Below are 9,446 nucleotides of genomic sequence, written 5' to 3' on the forward strand. Positions count from 1 at the left end.
TGCGCGTCAAATTGATTAAGGGACAGCGCTATGGGCGGGCGATGACGAACCAAGTGGAGATAGGCGGGGAAGAGCAGGTAAGCGAGCCAAATCAACAGACAAACTTGCCGATGTAGTATATGGACCCCGTTTTCGTAGCCGTCCCTGATCATATGTGCAAGGCCTGTCATGGTGGCTCTGGAAACTCTATCCAGTGGAGAGGCCATCGTTACGCTTATTTAGTCTCCATTTATCTCACTGGCTCTAACATGACCAGCAATCGGCAGGAGTCCTAAGCGCAATGGTATATGGATCAGACCACTCGCCATGTCTAGCAACACTATCAAACGTCGTAATATAATTATAGCACAAGGGCAGCCCCGGATTGATAGCATTCACGAGGTAAAGCGCAATGGAATGACAAAAGAACAGCGCAGCAGGAACATTATACGAAAGCCTCATCCAGCCACTGCTCTGCTTTTTCTAGTATCAGGTCATCGCCTAGCGTTGTATTCTAAGTGTATCTATTGCATCTTTGCGTCTTGCGGGAGGCTTCTGGAAGAAAGATTGCACCAACTATTGCTGTTGTTACCAGTCAAGAATATCTCATGTCTATCCTTGTTCTAGGGGATTGGGGGGCGGGCGGGAAAAAGATAACGAGGATGAAACTCGTGATTGAGTCTCCAAACTCGAAGATAGAAGCCCTATAATGCAGCAATAGGCAAGGACTCCGGGCTTGTACTTCTTACGTATTGGATCAATACAGAGAACAAGATGGTGTACGTAATCCGGAACTCCCCTGACTTCGAGTATCTCTGTCAATCCATTTTCTTGCTGTTGTTGCCAACCGAACGATACATTTTAAGGGGTGTCCTGAGAATCATGATATTGCCTTTGAAATTCAGTTGAGATCAGAAATACATAAGGAAGTTGGTTTCACCGCAGCTTCGCTACTTGCATTTGATGGTAGGATGGCATTGGGGCATCTTTACTATCATGTCCTTACTACTGTAGTGGTCCACATACTAAACGAGTAGCAACTCCGGTGGACGATTATATGTGAATGATAGGAGTAGATGTCAAGCTCATCCTTTTCAGACGCGAGACTTCCAGATATTCACAACAATGCATCATCCACACCAATGCTACTCAACAAATACCAGAACCACATGTTTAGTATCCCTTAGAGGAAATTCCAACGTTCAGATGTCAAATCCATGAGAACTGCTAGTCACGTGATCTACATCAGTTGAGTCATGCAACCATTCGGCCGGCAATTGGATCGGCAGTCGCTTCCATCTGTGGTTCACGTCACGAGTCAGGGGATTACCAGATTCTTAACCAACACCTTATCCTCTGGCAAGTTTTGATCTTCTTCAATATGACTTCATGAAAATATGTCGAATAAAGTAGGCTGGATCAAAAAACCCCGGGGGACTATTCAGGTCGAGACTGTAGAGTAATGGGTTCCTGGCTGTAGGGAACTCTTGGTACGGGTTAAAGCAGCTAGTTTTAACTCCATTAATACTAAAATCCAGAGGTATCATGCCCAAGTACCTACCACTCAGCCGTTAAACTAAGAATCCAGGTTGGATTTATTCTAATCTTAATATCTCTTTATCCTCGGATTCATCTTTGCGGGAACGGTAGTCTCTACAGGGCCCGGGATAAATTCGGTGCAACCTGGCGACCGGGTGGTGGTGGCTCGCTGGGGCCAGCAAGCAGGCAAGGATCCCTGATTCACTGCCCTCCAGAGGTATGCACTGGCGCTTGAGCAGAACACCCTGCGACTAGAGTCCGAGACCTACGGCGGTTAATAGCGGCCATCGGGCAAAAACGATTTTTAGTGTTGAAGTACGCTCACCGCTGGCCTCACCGCTAGATGATGTTTATCATTACTCTACGTACAGTGCTTTATTTGTTCATCATGGTGTTGATCATAGTACGTCCAGCCATTAATCTTGAGCCGTACAAGGCTGACATTATTAGTCTGTTCCATGAGAACTATTCTACAGCTCATATTGCCTCTATTATTAAGGTATAATACCATATACAAGTCAGCGAGTGTATAATCAAGACCAGGTTAAGTAATTAAGATATTAGTAAATATAATTATATAATTATTATTAATTCTTTTTTATACAGCCGGATCAAGGGGTTGTTCTTTAAGAAGTATTTTTCTAATACAAAGATTTTATATATTATACAGACTGAAGAATATACTGTCTTTTTATAAATATTTTAATAAATCTATACAGAGCAAGACCTCGTCTGATAAATAAATAATTTTAATAAGTATTAACTCCAGGATAATATAACTATAAAGTATCTACTTAAAATATATAATAAAAAAATTATCTAAGACTATAAACAAGAGCTTTTATTTATTTATATATTGTGATAGAATAACCTAGCTATCGGGATAAAAGTCATCGGGATGACGTATTATAGTGGTTATGAGAGTCATGAGATTATTAATAATGGTTCTATACCTTTCTAGCATCTATAAGATACTAATTCCTCTGTAATAAGCTATTAATTCCTCAAGAATCAGTTTATTTTATAAATATAAACTATCTTTATTATTATCAGATAAATATATAATATTTAGTAGTTAATTTCTTACCTAGTCAACAGACTTTCTATTCTGATAAATAAATTTTATTATATTCTGATTCTTCTACTTTAACTACCTAAGGAAGATACCACCTATTAAAAATAATAAAAAAATAAAAATATCTAGTAATTAAATTAATCTAAAACTATCATTAAATACTATCTCCACTGTTGAAGAGATTCAACAGCTAGAAGATTATATTTATTAATTAAAATAAATTACTAATCTGCAGTAGAGAATAATTTATTTTTAAAGAAATAATTTTTTAAATAAAATATTTTTAAAATACTACTGATCCTCTTTTAAATTAAATAAGAATAAAAAAGAGATCAAGTTTAAAAATATTTCTTATTTTATTCTGAATTTTAATCTCCAAAAGTATTAGAAATAAATTACTAATTTAGAATATATATTCAGAAGCACTTTTAAGAAATATTTATTAAAGAAATATAAGATTTTTATTATTATTAGCTATATAGATCTATCCTGCAGGCAGAGATAGTATTGTTTTATTAATAATAAAAATCTGAAAGAAAAACAATTTTTTAAGAAATCATAGTCCTAGTTTAAAAACTAGACTTTTATATTAATTTAAAATATTACTATTTTTTAATCTAATATTATAGCCTAATTAGAACGGGCTCACCAGTGATACAGCCAGAATCTGAGAGAATTTTATATATATTTTAATATTTTAAAGTAATACTTCTCTTGTTAAACAGAGAAAGAAAAAGTCTTATTATATTTTACTAAATTATTTCTAGATTTAAATTATTATATTTAAGAGCATATTCTACACTTATTAAAAAAATAAAATAAAATAATAGCTATTACTACTTATTATTATAAATTATAGAAGAATAGAGAAAAACATAAATAAAATAATAATTAATTTAATAATTATAAACTATATAAGCGCTTCTAAGAAACTATCAGTAAAATTATTAAGAAAAATATCCTGAATTATAAAAAAAATTCTATTAGAAAAAATAATAATTAATTATAATATTTTATATATAAAAATATCTAACACCTTGCAAACTGATATTTTATTAAAGATAAAAAAGTTTAATCTACTAGAATTTACTAATTCTTATTAGATTCAGAAAGAAAAATAAAGAAATTAAAATAGATTCTATAATTTTAACTTCTCCACCTATAGTAGGGACTATATATTATTTTTATATTTTTATTTATATTTAAAACAGTCTTGAAATCTTTGTAGACCTAGATAACTATGCTGAAATAAATATTATTAATTACTAGTTTATTAAAGTCTATAATCTTCAACATATTCCAGTTATTATATTAAAGATTAAAATTATTAATTAAATTATTATTTTTATTTATAATATATAGAAAGTCTTTATTATTACTACTAATTTATAAGAAGCCACCTGTACTTTTAAATAATATTATATAAAAATTAATTAGAATTCTTGACTGAAAAATAGTCTTATATTACTTTTAATAACTATACTTCAAGATTTATATATTATCTTATCAGTATGGAACTGCTAGTAATAATTTAGTATATTATTTATTTTATTATTTTCTGTTACTTAATTTACTGAAGCAACTTAAAATTCAGTAAAGATATATATTATTATTAAGTTCTCTGAAAATATCTGGTTACCAGAAAAAGAACCTTATAATTTATTACTAAATTCTAAGATAATTTCTATTAAATTAAAGCAGTTTTAAGATATATTTTTTATAAATTTTTTTAATAGCTATCTCCTTACAGCTCTGCAGATTATATTATTAATATTAAATTTAATAAAATACTTTTTTACAGTTTAATATATTTCTTATTTAAAGCTGAACTTAAGATTCTATAAGAATATATTAAAGAGAATCTAAAATTAAATTAAATCTAATTTTTAAAAAATCCTGCTGGGGCCTTTATTTTTTTTATATCTAAGAAAAATAATAATTTATATTTTTATATAAATTATAAAATTTTTAATAAAATTTCTATTAAAAATTACTATCCTCTATCTCTTATTTTAAAGATTCTTAACAGAATTTCAGGAAGTACCTACTTTTCAAAAATTAATATTAAAAATATATATTACTAAATTCATATTAAAAAAAATAATAAATAAAAGACAGTATTTTATATTTAATACAGTTACTTTAAATATATAATTATATTATTTAGATTAATTAATACTCCAGTAATTTTCTAAAATTATATATATACTGCGCTTCAAGAACTTCTTAATAATTTTTATATAATATATTTAGATAATATTCTCATCTTTTCACCTGATAAGAAATCTTATATAAAGTATATTTATTAAGTTTTAAAAAGACTTTAAGAAGCTTAACTTTATATAAAATTATTAAAATACTTATTCTACTAATTTAAAGTTAAATTTCTAGAATATATTATTAATTCTAATAGAGTATCCATGGATCCTTAACAGATAAATAATATTATTTTATAGTTAATTTTTGAAAATTATTATGATATCCAGGTCTTCCTCAGATTCTGTAATTTTTATTAATAATTTATTTAAGATTATTCTTATATTATATTACCCCTTACCTCGCTATTTCGTGGAACAGTCAACGGATGAAAATCAGAAAAGATTTATTTAATCTTATTTAAATAAATTATTTTTTATTATCTAATCACCGCCTTCTAATAAGCATTTTTATTAATATATTTCAATCCTATAAAACCCTGCTGTTTAGAAATTAATATATCTAAGAAAAGGATGAGTGGCATCTTATCTTAATTTAATAATAAAAATATATTTTATTTAATTATATTTTAATTTTATAAATTTTCTAGTGTTGAGCTAAATTATAATACTCTAGATTAAGAATTATTTACTATTATTTATTCTTTTAAATAATAGTAATAATATTTTAAAGAAATTTTTTAAATAATTAAGATTTTATCTAACTACTTAAACTTGTAATTCTTCATGTATTAAACTAGAATTAATAAAAGACAAGCTTAATAACTTATAAATCTAATTTTTTATAATTTTATTATTAAATACAGAACAGGAAAGTTAAATTTAGTAAATAAATCTTCTAGAATATTTTTTAGATTCTAGATAGAATCTACTTCTTAAAAGAAATTATTAACCCTAATTTAAGAATAATTCATAGATATATTATCTCTGATAATAAGGAATCTTACCAAAGAGAAATCCTAATTCAAATCTTAAAATATACAAGATTATTCTAGATTTAATACCTGTATTATATTTAGCTCAAAGAACTCTAATAATCAAGCTAGTATAAAGATAATTAATTAAATTATTTAAATAAATTTATCTCAAGAAAGATTTATTTTCTAATTTATAATATTATAAGTATATACCGCAGAAATTTTATACTCAGATATATATAATTCTGAACTTCAAGAGATAATCTTATATTTACAGAACAAAGATCTAGAGATATAATAATAAAAAACTGCTATTTAATAAAAATAACTAGGCTAAAAGTATTAGATTATTAAAATAACTAATCATATCTGTTTTAAAGATTAATATTATATTCTATTCTTTAAAATACTATATTAAATACTTATTAAATTATACTATGATAATCTGTTAGCAGGATACTTCAGAAAGATTTAAACAGAAATATTATTATATAAAAAATTCTACTAGACTAGATTACAGTATAATATAGCTGAGTATATTTAAATTTATTTAATATATTAAAAAACCACTGCTCCAAAGTATTAATTATATAATAGTTTTAAATTATTACTAATTCCATCTTATTTCTTTATTAAATTAATAATAGATTTTATTATAAGACTACCTCCTATCATCTAATATAAAAAAACTATTAATATTATTTTTATTATTATTAATTAATTTTTAAAATATTGTTTTTTTTTTATTATTTTATTTATAATAACCGCACCAGACCTTACTAAATTATTCTATTAATAGATTAAATTGATTTTCAGATCCCTAAATAGAATTATATCTGATAAAGAATTAATCTTTACCAGTAAATTCTAGTTAAACTTAATTTATAATAATTATATAATATTAAAATTCTTAACTGCATTCCACTCTTAAATTAATAACTAAATAGAACAGATAAACCAGATACTTAAATATTATTTCTAATACTACTCTAATTATTATAATACTAACTGGCTATTAATTTTACTAAATACTCAATTTACTTGTAATAATATAAATAATATAATTATAGATTAATTATCTTATAATATTTTTTATAGCTTTTTACTAGATTTTTATATCTGAATCAAGGCTGATTCCCAACAGCGAGAGGTCCCAGTAATATAAGATAAGATTAAAAAATTTTAAAAAATAAAAAAACAGCTATAAAAAATATAATAAATAATTATAGAAAAATAAAAGAAATATTATAATAAGTATAAAAAGCTATTTTACTTTAAAAAAAAAGATCTAATTAAATTATCAACCCAGAATCTATAGCTTAAAGAATTAAGAAAATTAGTTCTAAAATTTATAAAATTCTTTCAGATTCTTAAATATATTAGATTTCAAGTATATTACTTATACTTACCTGAGAAATATAAATAAATTTATAATATATTTTATATTTCCCTGTTAGAACTGTGGAATATAAGAAGAAACTAGAAAGAACTACTCCTAATATTAGATCTAGATAATAAAAATAAATAAAAAGTTAAAAAAGTCAAAGACTACTAATAATATAATAATTAAGATTATTATCTGATTAAATAGAAAAGCTAGCTAAGTGAGTATAATTAATAAATTTCTAATAAAAATATAAAAAATACACCCGAAGCCATAAAATAATATTAAAAATTCTATAAAAAGTACTATATATTAAGAAAACAGAAAATAATTATTAATAAATTACTTTATATTCTTAAAGAATAAGTTATGGGAATATCAACTTCTTAATATTTTTTATTAATTATATTATTATAGATTAAATATACTAATAAATATAAAATCATCCTGCTATGAGGCGGCAGGAGATGTTTAAATATATTTAATTATATTTATTATTTATTTATAAAATAAATAATAATAATATCCAGGCCTTCTTACAGACTAAGAATAAAAATAAAGAATAAATTAATTAAATTATAAATTTTAAAAACTATATTATATCTACTAAAGTTATTATTATTATTTAATATAATTTTATTAATAATATCAGAATATTGCACACGGACTACCTCAGTAATAGTATCTAAATAAAATCTTAGAATTAAAATCTAGATTATATAATTTTTATCTCCTAGTATCAGATAAAGTAGTAAATTATATTTATATATCTAGTATTATACAGAAATAGCACCGGCAGGGAGTAGAGAAATTAATAAACTAATAATTTAATAATAAATAATAAAAAATAAGTTATATCCTGCTATATTTATCTATTAAAATATTATTAATTAGCTATTTATTTTAGTTATTTATAAGATCTTTATACCCGGGTGGTTTTCTTTGATTTCTTAAGACTAAACTAGCGAGCATGAGCTAACTTTATATAATTATATATAATAATTAAATTTAATATCTTCTCAAGAACAGTATACTTAATATCTTTATTCTAATATTCTATATTTATCAGTTTTACTTACCACTTGAGAATAGTAGTGAAATTATAAGTATTATTAAATATTTTTATATTAGTCTAGCTAATATTAGTATTATATCTAGTATAATAAAAAAAATTAAATAATACTTATTATAAAATATATCTTTCTTTTCTCAGAATACTAGCAATACAGTACTAAAGTATAAATATTCTAATAATAGTTAATATTATAAAAAACTCCCTCAGCAATATTAAAATTAGTATTAACAGTACAGAGACAATATATATAAAAAAAATATTAAGTTTTAATAAATTATTTCTGTAATATATAAATCTTCTTCTTAGGAGCTGCTTTGGGAGGTATATTAAAAGATTTAATATAAAATATATAATCTGAAAATAAATAAAGTAAGAAATAAATATAGAGAAGTACCTAATTACTAAATAATTAATATATAATAATAAAAATAATAAAAAGCACGCGAAATAATAATAAAAAATAAACAGAATAATTATAAGAGATTAAAAAAAAATAACTATAAGATAAAAAAAGAAAAAAAAAAAATAATATAAGAGATTTTATTATTTATATTTCTTTACAGTAGATCCATCTATACAAATATAATTAAATACTAATAAAGTTATACAGAATTAGTATATAATTTTATTTATACTGGATATCCCGTGGGTCTCTTATCTTTTATTATCAGATTTTTATTATTCTGAATTAGAAATATATAAGACTATTTCTAATATCTAAGCTAGATAGCTTGTTCCAGCAGAGAAGAATACTATTTATAATAAAATAATCTAACTATCAGAATAAAAGTTATCAGAATAATATATTATAATAATTATAAGAATTATAAGATTATTAATAATAGTTTTATATCTCTCTAGTATTTATAAAATACTGATTCCTCTGTAATAAGCTACTGATTTCTTAAAAATCAGTCTATTTCATGAATATAAACTACCTTTGTCATTATCAGACAAATATATGGTGTTTAGTGGTTGATTCCTTACCTAGTCGACAGGCTTTCTACCCTGACAAGTAGATCCTATCACATATATATAATAAATATTTTATTATTCCAAGATCTGTACAGAGAATTATTATATATTAATTTCTTATTAACTGAGATCTTATAGATATTAATTATATAATATTTATTATATAATTACACCTGAGGCTATACAACAACAGAAGAATAATATTAGGGTTTTATTATTAGGGTTTTAGGGTTTTAGGGTTTTATTAGGGTTTAGGGTTTTAGGGTTTTTAGGGTTTTAGGGTTTT

This window comes from Aspergillus vadensis (genome assembly GCF_003184925.1).
Source record: "Aspergillus vadensis CBS 113365 unplaced genomic scaffold BO88scaffold_7, whole genome shotgun sequence".
NCBI classification, from domain to species: domain Eukaryota; kingdom Fungi; phylum Ascomycota; class Eurotiomycetes; order Eurotiales; family Aspergillaceae; genus Aspergillus; species Aspergillus vadensis.